Below are 19663 nucleotides of genomic sequence, written 5' to 3'. Positions count from 1 at the left end.
GATATTGATATGCATGAGTCGTTTGTATATTTTGGAAATTAAGCCCTTGTTGGTTGCATCATTTGCAAATATTTTCTCCCAGTCAGTAGGTTGTTGTTTTGTTTATCGTTTCCTTTGCTGTGAAAAAGCTTTTAAGTTTAATTAGGTTCCATTTGTTTATTTTTGCTTTTGTTTCCATTACTCTAGGAGGCAGATCCAAAAAAATATTGCTGCAATTTATGTCAAAGTGTTCCACCTATGTTTTCCTCCAGGAGTTTTATAGTGTCTGGTCTTACATTTAGGTCTTTAATCCATTTTGAGTTTATTTTTGTACATGGCGTTAGAAAATGTTCTAATTTCATTCCTTTACATGTAGCTGTCCAGTTTTCCCAGCACCACTTATTGAAGAGACAGACTGTCTTTTCTCCATCGTGTATTCTTGCCTCCTTTGTGGTAGATTAATTGACCATAAGTGTGTGGGTTTTTTTCTGGGCTTTCCATCCTGTTCCATTGATCTATGTGTCTGTTTCTGTGCCAGTACCATACTGTTTTAATTACTGTAGCTTTGTAGTATAGTCTGAAGTCAGGAAGCATGATACCTCCAGCTCCATTCTTCTTTCACAAGATTGTTTTGGCTATTCGGGGTCTTTTGTATTTCCACACAAATTTAAAAATTATTTGTTCTAGTTCTGTGAAAAATGCCATTGGTAATTTGATAGGGATTGCATTGAATCTGTAGATTGCCTTGGGTAGTTTGGTCATTTTGAAATAATTGATTCTTCCAATCAATAAACATGATATATCTTTCTATCTGTTTGTGTTGTCTTCAATTTCTTTTATCAGCGTCTTATTGTTTTTGGAGTACAGGTCTTTTGCCTCCTTAGGTAGGTTTATTCCTAGGCATTTTATTCTTTTTGATATGACAGTAAATGGGATTGTTTCCTCAATTTCTCTTTCTAATAGTTCATTGTTAGTGTATAGAAATGCAACAGAGTTTTGTATTAAAATTGGAACATTTTGAACTATATGTTATTAAAAGCTTTGATTAGAGAAAACAAAAAAACTTACCAAGAAAACAGAAGCTGGAACAGTTTCCTTGACTTAGAATCTTCATTTTCATTGTAAATCTGTAAACACTTAGGCAGGAAGGGGCTCATGATATCATTGAATTCGATACCCTTATTGTACTGATAAGGACACTGAAGTCTGTCTCAGATTTCATAACTTGTTTAAGGTCACATGTCTAGTTAGGGTAGAGTTGGGACTAGATTCTAAATAGCTCTAAGGCTGGATGCAATCTAGCTTTGATATTTTCTAGCCTACAGCTCTATCCACTGAAGAAGAGGTTGTGCATAAACATCTATATTTTTGTACTCTTTATGTAAATTGGCAAGTAATATATAGATGTATTCTTACTGAAAGTTTCAACAACACAGAAATGTCTAGAATAAATATCAAAGTTCCTTTTTCCCACACCAATCACAATTCTCTCTCACAAGTTTTATCATTTGTTGAGTATTCCTCCAAACATTAAGAGTTCATGAATACATATTGCTCTTTAGCTTTCTTTTCACACACAATGAGGTATTAGTTGTATTTCTATGTCAGCATTATAGTTCTAATCCATTCTTCTAACACCTGCATGGATTGTACATACTCAATTGCATGTAAAAAAGTTAAAAAGAAGCCACATTCACATCCCCTGACTGAAAGAAAACTAAAGGAGTTTCAGTTTTACTTTTTGGACTTCCAGTGCTTTCCCTGTATTTTTGCTTCCTGTGTTGTCTTCGTTCCCTGAAACTAAACTGTTTTATCTAAATGTCTGTCATCTTTCTCTTTCCTGAAAAAATATACTTACAATAGTTGCATTTTACAACATTTTTCTAACTTTAGCTTATTTCAATCCTTCATCATGTAATTAACTGTAAATCTAAGTCTAACCCTTTAGGTACTGTGATGAGAAGGATTTACCATCATTACATAAGAAATTATTCATGAGTTGCAAATAAATGAAACAGAAGAAAATGGTGTATGCTTCAAGTATGTATAATTACGTAAAATGTTTTTCTATGTGCTTGATCTGGCATAGCATCAGACCTTCACTGCATTATTTATTAAATGTTCTTAGTACAAATTTACAATATTAAGTGGTTGTTCTCCCTAGGAAAGATTAGAAATTAAGGATGAGCTCAGTGACTGAAACACATTCACACACTTTCTTCTTGGTTTAATCATCTTTAAATTTTTTTGATGGAATGTGTCCCCTAATTCTTGTTTCCCATACTTGTTCAGTTCTGATGAAGACTGCCTAGAGCTCAATTTGGTTAAAAATGGAAAATTGTTTTTACTGATTGTGATAGGTAGCTTATCACATAAATAATGGTCTCTGAAGTTCATGTAGTAGATTGCATTAGTTCTTTTGTTTAGAGTTGAGAGACAAGCAATTTCACGTGGCTTGTCAATAGGATCAAAATAGAAGCAGTGTTTCCAGTATATAAGTTTGACATGAAATACAAATAAGCAAACATAATAGCACACACACGCACATACTCATATGCTTTCTAATTAGAAAAATTTTAATGTAAATGTTTATGTTACATAGGCCCTTGCATTTAGTCAGTTTACCAGTGACTAAGTAAATATTATTCATGTTGCTGAAGAAAAGTTTTGATGTGTATGAATCATCACCATACTTTCTCCATTCTTCATCATTGTCTATTTGAATATAGTATTATGCCAAGTTCAGCAATGCCCACATGTGAAATGGTCTGTCATGCCTGACAAGAACATAAAACAAAGTTTAAGAGCAAAACTAATCAAATTAATTGCTGAGGTAATACAGGTTTTTCCTAAAAATCTCAAGTTGGAATATTTCACTCCTGCATTTCCTCCTTCCTTCTGGTGTCTCCTTCACATGCAGTTTACTAGTTCCTCCTCATATCCTTATCCTCCAAATTTTGGAGTATCTCAGGTCTAAGTCCTTGGACTTCTTCATTTTTCTCTCCACGCTGTTCTCCTAAGTAATATTACCCAGTCTCATGGCTTTAAATATGATCTATGTCCTGATGATTCTAAAAGGTACCTCTGCAGCCTAGACTTCTTTCTCAAATTGTCTCCGCTTGAATATCCAATAGATATCTCAGACTTAACATATCCCAGAATGAGTTCCTGATTTTTTCCTCCAAACTTGCTCACCCCATTTTGTCCATCTTTTTCTCTGTTCTCTAAATATTTACAATAGTTATTTAAAAATCCAAGTCTGGGCTTCCCTGGTGGCGCAGTGGTTGAGAATCCGCCTGCCGATGCAGGGGTTACGGGTTCGTGCCCTGGTCCGGGAGAATCCCACATGCCGCGGAGCAACTAGGCCCGCGAGCCATGGCCGCTGAGCCTGCGCGTCCGGAGCCTGTGCTCCGCAACGGGAGAGGCCACAGCAGTGAGAGGCCCGCATACAGAAAAAAAAAAATAAAAAAAAAAAAAAAAAAAAAAAAAAAAAAAAAAAAAAATAAAAATCCAAGTCTGTTAATGACATCATCTTGATCAACTGTGGATCTGCTTCTGTGGCCTTTTTTTCTCCCTTGATTATAGGTCACCTTTTCTTTTAAAAAAATATTTATTTATTTATTTTGGTGCACCAGGTCTTAGTTGTGGCATGTGGGATCTTTAGTTGTAGCATGTATGCTCTCAGTTGTGGCATGTGGGATCTAGTTCCCTGACCAGGGATCGAACCTGGGCCCCCTGCATTGGGAGCATGGAATCTTAACCACTGGACCATCAGGGAAGTCCCTAGGTCAAATTTTCATACTTTGGCCCATGTCTCATAATTTTTTATTGTATGCTGGATATTGTATGCAAAAAACAGAAAAAGTTGAACTAGATTTTTTTTTTAAATAGAGGACATGCCTTTTCTTTTGTGAGGAAGCTAGGGTGAAGGGTTGATATTTTTTGTTTTGTTAGAGTTGAGCTGAGTCAGTACTAGGTTGAAACTTTAATTAATTTCAGGTCATCTCTGTTTTTAAATATCTTATGAGTGAGTTCAGTCCCATCTCTCGGGCAGGACTTTGTGACTCGGGAACTCAAAGTCTATATCTCTCTCTGCTTTTGACCCCTGGCCTCAGTTGCTACTTGAGTAATAAGATTGGGGAAGGACTTTGGATCAGGATGATTAGCATTACATTTAGGGCTCCTTCTAGATTTTACACTATCTTTCCAGATCATACAGTCATATAATTTTGTTTGGTTTTCTTCTTGTCCCAACAAATCATGCTTACGGCAGACCATCTCCTGCACCTGTTTCTATCTCCAGATGTGACATATCCCCAGGTATGAAAGCAGTCACCAGTCTTGAAGCACCTAGAAAGGGCTCATGCTCCTCTGTAAATCTGACTTCTTTGTATCTACTGTTCTTTGATGATTTTAAAGAAAAACATACTTTTTAGTTTATCTGGTGTTTTCTTGTTACGGCAGGAGCAATATTATTTACAATTTTCTACACTCTAAGTATAAGTGGAGTTGTAGAATTTAATTTGATACCTTTAATAATAAAAGAGGTTGATGAAAATCCTTCCTTAAAGGTACTTTGAAAATACTTACACTCAGGGTGCTATTCAAATCAGTGTAGTAGAGGACCAATTAAGATACACATTGGCTAGTACAGCCACTGGTGAGGGGATTGGCATATTTTAAAGTAGCACTGTTATGATAAAGAACATGAGTATAAGTAGGTTGATATGAAAGTCTTGTGAAATAGTGAATGAAATGAGCATTTAAAATTTTGCATTTCAAGTGAAAGTTTAATCAATACAATTCTCATTCTGAATGGTGTTTGCAATATCCAGTTCTAAGTAACAATTTTTTTTCCCGTACCTATTACCTGTCTAGTATTTGATAGAGGTCACACCATGAATCTACATTTCCTATCTTTTGACTAGTTATAGTCTAAACCAGTTAGAGGGGCCTTCTTGTTTAACCAGATAAAATTCTGCTTTTGAAAATCCTGTCAGTTGGCACTGTGTAAAATGAATGCCCTGGTGGAAAAAATAGAGGCTCAGCTTCCTTTATAGATCTTGTTCACAATGGGAGGCAAGGGCTGTGATCCCTATCCTGCTGGCAGCGCAGTGATATAAATCAGGCTCTTTCACTTCAGTCAACTTTACCCACAATGAATGAAATCCAGGTCTTTAAATAACATATGGCTGGGCTGTCGTTTCATTGCTCTGACAGAACGTGATCTAAGCTGTCAGTTTCTAATCTAAGGAAAGAGGGAAAATGAGGAAATGACAATGAAGCATTTCGTTTCTTTTGGAAAGAAGGCAGGATGTAATGCTCCAGTAAATGCATGAATAAATAAAATAACTACATTTGGGGGTTGATTTTAGAGTTCTTGCCTGTCTGGCCCTACCTAGAATCTCTGTGGTCCATTGGATTTTACTGTCTTTACCCTAAACTTTAAGATATTCAAGAGGAGAATGCAGTGCCTTTTTTTTTGACATTTTACATTCATGACAGTACATATTGCAAGACAGAACTTTGATCCTAATCTCACACTTGAGTGCATTTCTGAATCCATACTTTGAAAAAACATACTATATCTTCAAAAGAGGAACAAATAAGAGCAACTACCATTATATTAACTTTATCTATGCACTTACTAAGTGCCATGTCTGCCATAAACATACCAAGTAGTTCAAGAAAATGCTGGATGGAAATTTAACACCTTTGTACATATTGTAATAAATGGATTTATAAGACAAGAAAAACATTTTGTACTATTGGTAATCAGTAGAAATCAATAACAAAAATGATATTTTTTGAGTTGAAACAGTACTTTTTGAGGAAATATCTAAGCACTTAGATAAAAAGGACTGTTGAAGTATGGTCCTACAGGTAGGCAGATTTTAAATCTCCAAAAAGAGATAAAAGAAAGATGCTTTTAGCTCCAGTCTAACGATCCTGATGTGTGTGTTTATGGCCATCTGACACAAACTGTGAAGCCATCCCTAAATTCTAAAGACTTTCTAATGAATTCTAAATATTTTTTTCTAGCATAATTCCTGAAATGTTCATTTACAGTTTTACTGGATGTTTCACTTTGTCTGTACTTTCTCTGTACTTGTTTCCCCAGTGTTCTACAATTGCACTCATCTTTTAGATTTTCTGCTTCCTATGCTGGAGAAACACGGGGTTTTTAATAATCACTGTTTACTTAGAAATTTAAATGTAAACACAGGAAAATTTCTTCTTTTCAAGAGGAGGTGATAGAAAACATTTTAGACACTGGAAAATGGACAAAGGTAGTCTTTTCTAGGCGGAAAAGCTCAAATGAGTAACTCTGAGCTGATATTTTCTATTTGCCCCTCCAGATCCACTGTCCACCTTTCTTCACCTTGTTCTCTGCCCCAGCAGGTTGATCAGTATGGATCCCATTTCCTTGGTCTTCAGATGAGTCTTCAGGGTGGGGAGGCCTGGTAAAAGATCAGAGGGAGGGAGGAGAGTGCTGACTGGATATTCATTTCCCTGGATTCCTTACTGTGAGGTTGATTCTGTGCCTTTCAACAGAAGTCTCTGGTCCTCTCAAGGGGTGCTTCTTGACTTGACTCTCTCCCTCCAGATTCAGTAGCCACTGAACCCCTTATTCATTCTGGTACAGGAGTGGTCACAGTCAGGCTACTCCCAGCCCTGGGTGATTCTCCTGTATATTGTGGTTCCCCAAATAGCATTGCCTTTATAATTAATCCCTTCATAAATAAGTTCTCAAATTAGCCTATTTCAAGTGTGCCACCTGTTTCCTGTTGGGATTCTGACTGGTAAAAATTCTATTAATCCTCAAGAAAGCAAAGTTATTAAGGATCAGTATGTTAAGCACAGAATGTTGTTAGATTTACATTGGATCAGTATTTAATACTTAACCTCACAAAAAAGAAAAACAATATTATTTTCTATTACCTAGAAGAATATTAAATCAATACTGTTAGGATTTTAAAGACCATGTGACTATCATGCTTTTATGAATTTGTTCTTAAGGAAAATAAAATTTAGTGTATGCAGCCAGCAGCTTGGTTCTTGAGTACCAGCTTTTACTTGTTTTTCCTGGAGGTAAGTGTGCTTTCAAATCTTTCTTGATTCCTGTGAAGAGACAGCTTAAAAAAAAGCTAACCTATTTATTTCATGAAATATAATTTTGATTTAAATGGAAACACATTGATTTTGTACCATATTCTAGGAATACTTTTTTGACAGTGAGTTCTGCTTAACCGTGGAAGAGTTAAGTTAGAGATACTGTGGAATTTTATTCATGAAGGGAATCATAGTGAAAACAGAATGCATTTTTTTACTCCTGAAGTTGACTTGGGTAGGCTTAGAGCTAGGAAAGGATGAAGTCAGTGGCTTTTTTTCAAAGAATCTTCTTCCTAGATATTCAGGAGTCACCTCAAATCAATATGTCAATTTTAATTCAAGGGGTATTTAGTAAGCATCTAGAATGTGTTGGAGCCTGTACGTGGTGACAGAGACAGTGGTAAATGTGACATCGTGGTCCGGGACCTCTTGCAGATTGTAGGCTGGTAGTAAAGACATATGTGGCATTTCCAGGGTGATGCATGTTATGAAAAAAGCATGAGAATATCTAGAGCTCTTATCGGAAGGGATGGCAATTGTATCTTCCTAAACCATTACCACCTAGTTACCCAAGTTAGAGATCTGACTGTCATTCTTGAATTTTGACCGCCAAAAGTCACCAAATTGTACTTATTTTGTATCTTACACCTATTCCCATTTCTACATCCTTACAACTATTGCTCTAGTTGAAGTCCTCATCATTTCTCTCCTGATGTCCTATACCTTACCCTGCTTGCAGTCCTGCCCTTCAAATCCATCTTTCACATTATCATCAGAGTGTTCTATCTATAAGCCAAAACTGACCATTTTATAGTGTGCATAAAATTCCTCAGTGACCTTACAACATCTAAAAGATAAGGTACGAGGGTCTCTATGACCATGTACCATGATAAAGTACATGACTCTGCTTGTACCTTCCATTGTACCCCTCCCTTTGAAAGGCAGACACTAAACATTGAATGAATGAATTAAAAACATTTAAAATGGTTTCATTGACCAAAGATGAACATATAAAGGTGTTTTATGTAAAGGTGTTTTACTAAACTGCACAGAGATGTTGGGAATGGTTCTGTGCTAGTTAAGAGCCACCCCAATAAAAAACTTGATTCATTCACTTGATATTGATTTAATGCATGCATGTATTGGGCTTCAAAGGGATATATAAGAAATTATCTGCTGATGTGGAAGGAGTTCACAATTTCTCTGATAAGGTATTGCTCAGTTAGGCATTAATGCAAGGCAGGTTTTAATAAGGGCCAACATTTGCAATTTGAAATCACTTACTGTAGGAATTCATAGAAGGAGAAAATCCCCTGTGGGGCAGAGGTTGAGCTGCACTGGATGTGTAAGTGAGTTCTGCTGTTTAGTGGATCCCAGATGCCTGAGGGAGAGGTTAAGATGAGTCACTGAACATGAAGAACAGAACCAAGTCTGCTTTGTTTTTTGTGTTCTGGCAGTTGAAAATGTGAATTCAAATCTGACCTCTTCTCTGACCTGGGAATTATGCTACAGGATACTCTTTTTATATAAGAAGGCTTCATGATGGCATTTTATTGTCTCCCACTTTAAGAAAGAGATCCAGAACAGAACATCTCTGATAACGTCTTTTACCTTTGTCCCTTCTCTCCAAATGTGGTGTTTTTTTTGTTTTTTTTTGTGATACGTGGGCCTCTCACTGTTGTGGCCTCTCCTGTTGTGGAGCACAGGCTCCGGACGTGCAGGCTCAGCGGCCATGGCTCACGGGCCCAGCCGCTCCGCGGCATGTGGAATCCTCCCGGACCGTGGCACGAACCCGCGTCCCCTGCATCAGCAGGCGGACTCTCAACCACTGCGCCACCAGGGAAGCCTGTGGTGTATTCTTAAGGAGCCAAGGCAAACAATAATCCATAAAAAATTTTGTTTTTAATACTATATAAACCCAAATGCTGATGCATTTATTGTATAAAGAGCCTACCTCTGGAATTCTTTGTGTGGTTAACATTCTAGGGTTTGACCAAAATGTTGTGGTTTTTTTTTTTATAACTGCATGTTTTATTGATACCCATTTACTGAAATATGCTTTTAACAGCAGGATATGAAAAGGTAAGCTTCTGGTTCTGGAGAGAGTAACCTACCTGGAATATAGCAAAAAATCAGTTTCTCTCAATGTTAATTTCTGGTCTGAAAGGAAAGAAACTTTTGTTCTGAAATTTCTTGGTGATTTCAATAAAAATTGAAGTTCCTAGCGTGGCCCAAAGATTGCCATCAATAAAAAAATTAGGATTTCATTAGAAGCATACATTGAGGACTCAACTCGTCTGAAAGATATCATTAGGCCTATTTCATAGCCATTTAAAGTGTCACAAATATCCTATAAGAAGTAACGAATGGAACCTGACTGCTTTTGCACCTTCCCTTTTTTCTAGACCCTATGACCTATTCCTAATTTGTCAATTTTTTTTCTAGTGGTATTATACATGTTATAAGTAACTGATAGGCCTTATATCTTTATTCAAAAGGCTATTAATTTCATAAAATAGTATTATATTCCTAGAGATACATTTGTAAGCATTTTAAGGGTCAACTTGCTGGAGTAATAAAAGCTAAAACTTGGGAAGTGCTTATTATGTGTAAAGTACCATTCAAAGTGTTTTATATGCTGCAATTCACTCATTCCTTGGAACTATCTCATGAAGTAGGTATGATTATTATTCATTTTACAGCTTAGGAAACCAAGGCTGAGAGGGTTTAATTAACTTGCCTAAATTCTTATAGGTAGTAAATGATGTTTCTGAAATTTGATTCCAAATAATCTGACTTCAGGGTCAAGTTGCACTATACTGCACCTTCATAGAATATTTAAACTGATGTGTCATAGTAGAATGACCAGGTGATTTGGAAGGTCATGGAAGATCTTAAATCCACAGAAAATGCTTGAGGTTTTCATTTTATACTTCCTTATGTCATCACTTTGGAACTTTCTTTTAACATTTGAAATGAACTTATCAAACACTTACCGAGAACCCACTGTTCATGTGTGTATGTGTGTGTGTGTGTAATTTAAGAGGAGAGAACCAAATGTTCTTGCTTTTTCAGAGTACTGGGTGTGGCAGTGGGTGGTTAGGTCTCTCTCAGTAGTAAGATGCCATAAGAAATTGCATAAGATGGTAGGCAACGGAGAGGAAGAATGAGGAAGACGTCACATTGGAAGATAAGTCACACAGTTAGGACACCTTGACAATGAATTTGGCTCATTGTGTGTTCCATGGCCACCCCATGCCATGTGAAATGTTCAGGAATTCTTGCAATGCCTGAGTGAGATAGTATTTATAAGGAGTGAATGATGTTTAGATGTTGGCATTTGAGAGAGATTGTTCCAGAAGCTTTTTATAGAGTACATTGCAGCTGGAGATACAAGGTAGTGGCCCAGCTAAGAGGCTATCATTTTTTTCCAGACTGGATATAAAGCAAAGCAAAAATTCAAGAGATGCTGCAGAAAAGATATGTAAGATGGATATGGTGCTAAAATTAGAGATGCTAGTTTGTTGTAGGAGAATGAGGGTGATTCTAAAATTTAATTTGAGGATTGAAATATTCCACATATCACCAGCATATTAAGATAGAGATATCCAGTTGGCATCCGGACACAGAGCAGACTAACTGGAGATTTGGTTGTCAGGTGCACGAATGCAGCATGTTTTAGTCAGATCACTGCATGGCCTCCTGGCCAGTCTTACTGTTCCCATTCTTCTCCCTCTCTTGTTCATTCTCCGTTCAATAGCCAGAGTGATCTTTTAAGGGAGTAATTGGAACATATTGCTTCCTACTTAAATTTCTTTAATACACTAATTCTAAATGGGGAAGAAAGGGATGCTTAGAAGGCATTTTCAAAAGGAGAGGAGGTGTTTTGAGTTGTCACATTGAAGGTGGAGCTACTATTTATTGGGCATGAGTAAAGAATTTTCCATATCCTGAAATACTGCAATGCTTAAGCATTTATATGTGGAAATTCACATTGTTCCATTATAAATTATTATTTCCCCTTTATGATACTGTTAGGATATGATATTGATTTTTAAAAAATATGTATATGCAAATAAGTTATATATTATCTCTGGAATTCATTTCAGGGAAAGAAGGGAGTTTTATAAAATATTTCTTATGAAGTATTACTTTATAATTTTATTTATCACTTAAGGCAATTAAGTAAGAAATAATAAGTATTAGTTTGAAGGAATATATTGGGATTTGGAGAGACATTCTAAATGTAGATGAGTCTAAACTTAAACACAATTATTTTTAAGCCTTGAGTTCATCTCATTATTGCTAACAAGAACGAATGGTGGGCTTCCCTGGTGGCGCAGTGGTTGAGAGTCCGCCTGCCGATGCAGGGGACACGGGTTCGTGCCCCGGTCCGGGAAGATCCCACATGCCGCGGAGCGGCTGGGCCCGTGAGCCATGGCTGCTGAGCCTGCACGTCCAGAGCCTGTGCTCCGCAACGGGAGAGGCCACAATAGTGAGACGCCCACGTACTGAAAAAAAAAAAGAATGAATGGTGCCATCCTGAAGTAAATTGAAGTTAAGAACAGAAGAGCTGTCATCCTAGGTCAGGCCTGGGCCCCACATCCTGGAACACTACCTCGGAGAGTGGCACAGAGGGGTAGGTTGGAAACCTGCTGAGTGACAACTCTGACGTCTGCCTGGATGTTAGGTTGTAGCATTCCTAGTCTCCCTTGGTAATCTATGGTAAATATGCCATTCATAAATTTGTTCTGAGCTGCTTCTGAATCTATATTTTCATTCTATACCAAATTTTGGAAGAGAGCAAATTCTGTAAGTTTACTTCCAGATGTCCTGCACAGAGTGTTTTTGAGCTACGAGAGATGCTCCCTAGGAAAAATTTTCCAAAATTTAGTAAGTTGCAGTGATTCACAAGAGCAGTGGCTCCCCAGGAGGATCCATGCTGCACTAATCTGTCCTGTTACTCTATAAAATGCATTCTGTGGTAACATATACTTGGAAAACACTTTGAATTATACCCTTTTCTAGGAGAATCATGGTGCACATTAGTACACTGAAAATCCTGGAAGGAAAGGAAATGTGATCACAAAACTTCTCTGTGTGCAACACTCCGCAGAGCTAGTGCCCCATGGGGAAAGCTGTCCTAGCAGTATAGGAACAAACTATTAGAGTTTTTTATGTTTTTGTACTGACTAAGGGAAAGTTGTCAGATGGTGGCAAGCAGATCATTTTCTGCTCTCCTCACCCATTTCTTTCTTTTTTTGTTTTTTTCGGTACGGGGCCTCTCACTGCCGCGGCCTCTCCCGTTGCGGAGCACAGGCTCCGGACGCGCGGGCTCAGCGGCCATGGTTCAGGGGCCCAGCCACTCCGCGATCCTCCCAGACCGGGGCACAAACCCATGTCCCCTGCATCGGCAGGCGGACCCTCAACCACTGCGCCACCAGGGAAGACCTCCTCACCCATTTCTAATGCAAATTATTGACTCAGAGTGGTGAGACAGTGGGCCACCTGTCTAACGAGTCCGTCACCAATATCAGGGCAGCCAAACAACAAGGACAACGAACTCATGGAAAGAACATGAGCTTTGGAATAAGACATGAATTGGAGTCCCCGCTCAGTTATCACTTGCAGCCGTGCGATCTTGGGAGGGTCATTTTGTTCTCTGAGTTTCCTCATGTATGAAATGGGGATAATAGTAATAGCTATTTATTACTAGAATTACTTTGTGAATTGTATTTGCTAATGTGTGTGCAAACTTGGCAGAGTGTATTGGTTATTTTTTATATATTTAAAGTATTTAATAAATTCTAAATGAGAATGAATCCTGGTGTTCTAATTAGTGAATTGAATAATTAAACATGTAGTAGGTGATATTTTAGGTTTAAGGCTAAAATCATCTCTTGTGTACAAATGTGTAAAGGGAAGAGAAATCCATCCCTTCCTCTGCCAAAAAGAAAAAAAAAACTCAAGAGAGGTTATTAACTGTGCTCTTCCACTGTCCTGGTACAGACAGCCTCTTAGGTGGAAAAGGCAGCTGACCCCAGTTAGTGCACAGCACCTGTCTTTAGCTTTGCTCTGTTGCAGCTCGAAATGCAAAGAGTAGCTTCTGAAAAACTGGTTTTAATACCTTGTTAAGATAATATCCCCAAGAGTTTAGCTCCACAAATAAATAGCATCTTTCATTATTTGCTTTTATAGCAAAAAGGATTTCAGTCTGGATTTGTTAAAATGTCTTCTTACTTTCTGTAAAGGAAGCAAAAAAAAAAAAAAAAGCTACACATAGAACTCAGATTTTTCCCCTCCAAAGAATCACAGAGCCCTTTTATACTCAAGATCCAGAAACAGTTGAAGAAATACGTTAGCTTCCTGATATAGGTAATTTAAGGAAATATGCTTATGTCTTGAATGTATAATGGATGTGCAGTTAAGAATGAGTTCATAAGGCAACACTTATCAGCAGTGGTTTGGCCATTTCAAAACAATTATTTGAATCCACTCGCACTTAGAACCCACATATAAGTCATAGGCTACTGCTCAGAAATGAGTTATGACAACATCATCATCAAATGATGAGATGGGGCTTCCCTGGTGGCGCAGTGGTTGAGAATCCGCCTGCCGATGCAGGGGACACGGGTTCGTGCCCCGGTCCGGGAAGATCCCACATGCCGCAGAGCGGCTGGGCCCGTGAGCCATGGCCGCTGAGCCTGTGCGTCCGGAGCCTGCGCTCCGCAATGGGAGAGGCCACAACAGTGAGAGGCCCGCGTATCACAAAAAAAAAAAAAAAAAAAAAAAAATGATGAGATGATGCATCTCTTGGAGGTTGAGTCCCTCCTGTTATAGAACATGCTCAGGGTACAGCTCCGTGCTTCCAGGCAAAAAACAAGTTGCCCCTACATTGCAGAAGTTGGATTTGAATTAGGTTTGGAGAGGTAAATTTTGGAGATAATCTTAGGCATTATGAATGACCACCACAGGGAAAAGCATTAAAGATGGAAAGAAAGGACAGCCTTATTTTGTTTCATTTTTCCTGATGGCAGTGTTGGTGGTGTCGGTGTTGGTGGTGTGTGTGTGTAAGAAATCAAATGTGTGTTCTGTACCCTGAAGTCATGCCGAGCCTGTTGAAGATTGAAGAAAAACGTATAGTACAGTAAGTGTCAACAGCTCAAATGCACTTGGTGCAGCAGGTAAATTACAGGATGAAGAGGGCAGGATGAAGGCTATAAGGACTGGTGTGAGCTGTGATGTAATAAACATACATATCTCCTAAAGGCATTTAAAGTACATTTCTTTTTTGAAAACACCATGCAGCCCAAACCCAAACAGCTATACGTGCTCAAATCCATCTCCTGGTGGCCAGTTTGCAAATTCTGGGCAAAAGTTTAGAGTAGGGGCTCTGAAGTCAAACTGTCCAGGTTTAGTTCCTCTTAACCAGGCTAGCTAAGTTTGGCAAGTTATTTAACATCTGAAAGCCTCATTTTCCTTATCTCTAAAATGTGAATAATAATAGTGCTTATCTCATGTGATTATTATGAGAATATTGTGATAATATATATACATACATACTTAGAACGACTAGCACTAGTAAGCACTTAATAAATATTAACTGTGTTCACATACACACACACACATGAAATAGTTATCTGCGAAAGGTATACACTTTTAATGATGTCTTGTGGCATGTTCTTTTGAGTGTAATTGATGGCAGCAAATACTTTCAGAGAGTGGGCAGGGATTTGAGCTTTGGAAAGTATCATAAGTCCTTTGAAGTAAAGGCTGATGAGTAAGATAAATAATCAAACTGGGTCATACAATTTTTTTTTTTAGCAAAAGTAAGCTAATGAAAGGAAACAAGAATTTAGGCATAAAAGGGTGTGTAGAGGGGAGATAGGGATTCAGAGAGAATGCGTTGTAATTATTTTGTTGGGTTTCTACCTCCCTGATATTCTTTTCTAGCACATCATCTTGATGTGTACATGTGGGAGAAACCTGGGGCTCAGTAATTGAGCCTCTCCTCCCTCTAACCTCACTCTCCCTAGGTGATCTGATCGAGTCTCATGACTTTAATGCCTTCTTTTTGCTTAACTCCTAAATTTGTATCTTTAGCTAGGCTCTGTCCTCTGGACTCTAAGCTTATATACCCAACCACCCAGTTGACACCTCCACACAGATGTCAGATGAGCTCCTCAAACTTATGTCAGGAGTGGAGCTCCTGATATTCACTACTTCCTTTCCAAACCAGTGTCTCTTGTATTTTTCCTTGTCTCTGCTCATGGCAACTCTGTTATTCCAGTTGTCAGTGTGAAAACTTTGGCGTCATGCTTGACACCTCTCTTTTTCTCATCCTGCACATCTGGTCCATCAGCAAATTCTGTCCACTCTACCACTTTCAGTTCTACCATCCTGGCCCAAACCACCCTCATCTCTCCCCTGGATTATTACAATAATCCTTCCTGCTGCTATTCTTGTTCTCTTCCTAAACACATCACCATGGTGATTCTGTTAAAATGAAAATGTGATCATGATACTACTCCATGGCTTCCCATCTGACTCCTTGCTGTCCTTACCATGACCTGCAAAGCTTTCCATAAACTTGTCCCCTGTTGAACCTCTTGGACTTCCTTGACTTTCTCATCATTCACTCACACCTGCCACACCAGCCTCCTTTCTGTTCCTTGCACACACCAGGAGCCACTACCCCAAAACCTTCACTCTTGCTCTTCCCTCTATCTGGAATGCTTTTCTGGTATATATTTGCTTGGCTAATTTTCTCACTTCCTTCAGGTCTTTCCTTAAAAGTCACCTTCCCTGGCTACCTCATGTAGAAATTTTATTTCCTCCGCCATACTTTCCTTTGTTTATTTTCTCCTAGCAATTGTTTTTCTATCTCTTACTATCGAAGGTAAACTCCATGAAGACAGTGGCTTTTAAAAAAATATTTTAGGGCTTCCCTGGTGGTGCAGTGGTTGAGAGTCCGCCTGCCAATGCAGGCAACACGGGTTCGTGCCCCAGTCCGGGAAGATCCCACATGCCACAGAGCAGCTGGGCCTGTGAGCCATGGCTGCTGAGCCTGCGCATCCAGAGCCTGTGCTCCACAACGGGAGAGGCCACAACAGTGAGAGGCCCTCATACTGCACCAAAAAAAAAAAAAAAAATTTAAATTTTATATTGAAGTATAGTTGATTTACAGTGTTCTCTTAGTTTCAGGTGTACAGCAAAGTGATTCAGTTATACATATACACATATTTATTCTTTTTCAGATTCTTTTCCCATATAGGTTACTACAGAATATTGAGTAGAGTTCCCTGTGTTATAGGGTCCTTGTTGATCATCTATTTTATATATAGTAGTGTGTATATGTTAATCCCAAACTCCTAATTTATCCCTTCCCCCTCACATTCCCCTTTGGTAACCATAAGTTTGTTTTCTAAGTCTGTGAGTCTGTTTCTGTTTTGTAAATAAGTTTATTTGTATCATTTTTTAAGATTCCACATATAAGTGATATCATATATTTGTCCTTCTTTGTCTGACTTACTTCACTTAGTATGATAATCTCTAGGTACATCCATGTTGCTGCAGATGGCATTATTTCATTCTTTTTTATGGCTGAGTAGTATTCCATTGTATATATGTACCACATCTTCTTTATCCATTCCTCTGTTGATGGACATTTGGGTTGCTTCCATGTCTTGGCTATTATAAACAGGCTGCAATGAACATTGGGGTACATGTATATTTTTGAAGTATGGTTTTCTCCAGATACATACCTAGGAGTAGGATTGCTGGATCTTATGGTAGCTCTATTTTTAGTTTTTTAAGGAATCTCCATACTCTTCTCCATAATGGCTGCACAAATTCACATTCCCACCAACAGTGTAGGAGAGTTCCCTTTTCTATACACCCTCTCCAGCATTTATAGTTTGTAGATTTTTTGATGATGGCCATTCTGACTGGTGTGAGGTGATACCTCACTGTAGTTTTGGTTTGCATTTCTCTAATAATTAGTGATGTTGATCATATTTTCATGTACTTTTTGACTACCTGTATGTCTTTTTTGGAGAAATGTCTATTTAGACCTTCTGCCCATTTTTTGATTGGGCTGTTTTTGTTTTTTTGATATTGAGCTGCATGAGGTGTTTGTATATTTTGGAGATTAATCCCTTGTTGGTTGCATCATTTGCGAATATTTTCTCCCATTCTGTAGGTTGTCTTTTTGGTGTGTTTATGGTATCCTTTGCTGTGCAAAAGCTTTTAAGTTTCATTAGGTCCCATTTGTTTATTTTTGTTTTTATTTTCATTACTCTAAGAGGTGGATCCGAAAAGATATTGCTGTGATTTATGTCAAAGAGTGTTCTGCCTGTGTTTTCCTCTACGAGTTTTATAGTGTCTGGCCTTACATTTAGGTCTTTAATCCATTTTGATTTTATTTTTGTGTATGGCATTAGAGAATGTTCTAATTTCATTCTTTTACATGTAGCTGTCTAGTTTTCCCAGCACCACATATTGAAGAGACGAAGACAGTGACTCTTGACTGTTTTATTTACTGTTGTATCCCCAGTGCCTTCAATATGCCTGGTCCAAAATAAGGACTCAGTAAATTTTTGTTGAATAAGTGAATAAATGAATTCATCGCCCTTTCTGCTACCTAATTCAAAATGATGCAAGCACCATGGAAGAGGTAGGCCATGAGGTATAGTGGAGAAAGCATTGGCTCCAGGCACTCTATGTGTGCCACTAAGTAGCCATGTAGTTTTGGGACTGTTGCTTTACTTCCATAAGGCTTGATATCCTCATCTGCAAAATGAAGCAGTTAAATGAGATAGATAGACAGTTACTTGAATCTATGGGGTTATGTGACTCAGCTCTAACTAAGAAGATGCTTATAGCAACAAAGATCTGTGCTCTAAGACCAACTTAGAACTTTCTGTGATAGCCAGAAAGAGTGCGTTTCTGTGTCTCTCCTTTCAAAGGTTACCATTAATAATCCCTGTCTTTGAGGGAGGACCAAAGCCAGACAGTGGGTAGAGGAAGAGGTAATTCCCCAGTGTTGGTCCTCAGCTCACTTACTGGCTTAACACATTCCCTTACCAGGCAGGCAACTTATTTTGCACTACTTGCTGTAATGCTGATGCCATAATATCAAGTTATATTTTTTTCCTAACTATTTCTATGTGTACTGATTGTCATCACAACATCATCCTGCAGAATATGGATCAGGTTTTATTAATCTTCATATACAGAAGCTAAAAGCAGAGAACCAGAGGGTAATTAATTGACACTGTCATAGAGAAAGTTTGTAGCAAGTCAGGCCAGAACCTCATAACAGGAAGTGTTCTTTTTTAGGAACAGAGTGCCATCATAAGAAGCTGAAGTCAGAACTGGTAGCATACTTGCCAGTGTCTCCAAGTCTGGAGTGGTAAGTTATTTAGAAACACATATATAAATGTTTCTGCCACTCATGGAGTGCCAGGAACGCCACAACATTTTGTTGGAGACTTGAAGATTTTCAGTGCCCTGTGGAGTTGAAAGAACAGATCCTCTTGACCCTGGGCTTTGTAGGATAAGTGCCCCTTCCCTTCTTGCCTCTCAAATTAAATGAAGATAATGGTCCTACCTAGGTATTTTATCAGAGCAGCAATAGAATTCTGACCCCTGAATTTCTGGTTAAGAAAAGGGGAGTGTGTGCAGCAAGATGTGCTAAATTATTGAGCAACCCAATATATCTTTCAGTTGAAAGCAGAAGTGAGCAATGGCAGATATAACTATTCAGATAATTTTTAACCAGTGCAGAATTTTTAAAGACCTTAATTCAAAATTAAAGTTTGGCTAACTAGAAAGTTTATCACAGTTTAGAAAGCATAAAAAATTACAAAGACTTAGATATCCAGACTCAGTATTTAGAATACAATTGAGTTCATATATGTGGAACCTAGAAAAATGGTACAGATGAACCGGTTTGCAGGGCAGAAATAGAGACACGGATGTAGAGAACAAATGTATGGACACCAAGGGGGGAAAGTGGCGGGGTGGTGGTGGTGGCGGTGGTGGTGTGATGAATTGGGAGATTAGGATTGACATATATGTACTAATATGTATAAAATAAAGCACTAATAAGAAAATTCAAAAATTAAAAAAAAAAAAAAGAATAAAGTTGCCTTCAAGATCAGGTATCTTACTGAGATCAATTTGAATTAAGCCCATCCTGGGTAGATTTGGCTTCTGGTAAGATGGGACTTAGAGACTGAGGCAAGATTGCAACAGGTTTCCAAGATTGAGTATGTAGAAACTATAGGGTTGAACCTTACCTCTTTTCCTGAAAAAGCTGGAGAGTGGTTTCTAAAAGCTGGATTCCTTAGTTATACTTTTAAAATCAGTAAGTTTTGATAACAAGGTCAAATATATCACATTGAGGAGAAAATTGGGAAAACAATGTACTAAGTATAGTGTATACAGTATTGTCGTTGAGTTTTTACTCTTGGAGACAGAATGCTTAAGGCAGGAAGTGTCAAGGGCATATGCATTTTAGGTCTGTTTATAGCTGAAGCCCCAATACCCCAGAGACTCTTCCTGGCAA

The 19663-nt window shown here is 38.2% G+C and overlaps 1 protein-coding gene and 1 non-coding gene across 6 annotated transcripts in view; one reads left to right on the top strand and one right to left on the bottom strand.

Moving 5' to 3' along the window:
- Positions 1-19663, top strand: part of METTL4 (methyltransferase 4, N6-adenosine) — a 518759-nt gene that overhangs the window by 129233 nt on the left and 369863 nt on the right. The gene's annotated exons all lie outside the window — the stretch shown is intronic.
- Positions 3685-3757, bottom strand: TRNAW-CCA (transfer RNA tryptophan (anticodon CCA)). Its single transcript has one exon. It is a non-coding gene; the product is annotated as a tRNA-Trp (tRNA).

This window comes from Kogia breviceps, chromosome 15, assembly GCF_026419965.1.
Source record: "Kogia breviceps isolate mKogBre1 chromosome 15, mKogBre1 haplotype 1, whole genome shotgun sequence".
Taxonomy (NCBI): domain Eukaryota; kingdom Metazoa; phylum Chordata; class Mammalia; order Artiodactyla; family Physeteridae; genus Kogia; species Kogia breviceps.
Note: the sequence above shows the minus strand (reverse complement) of the source record. Positions and strands in the feature narration are given on the sequence as shown.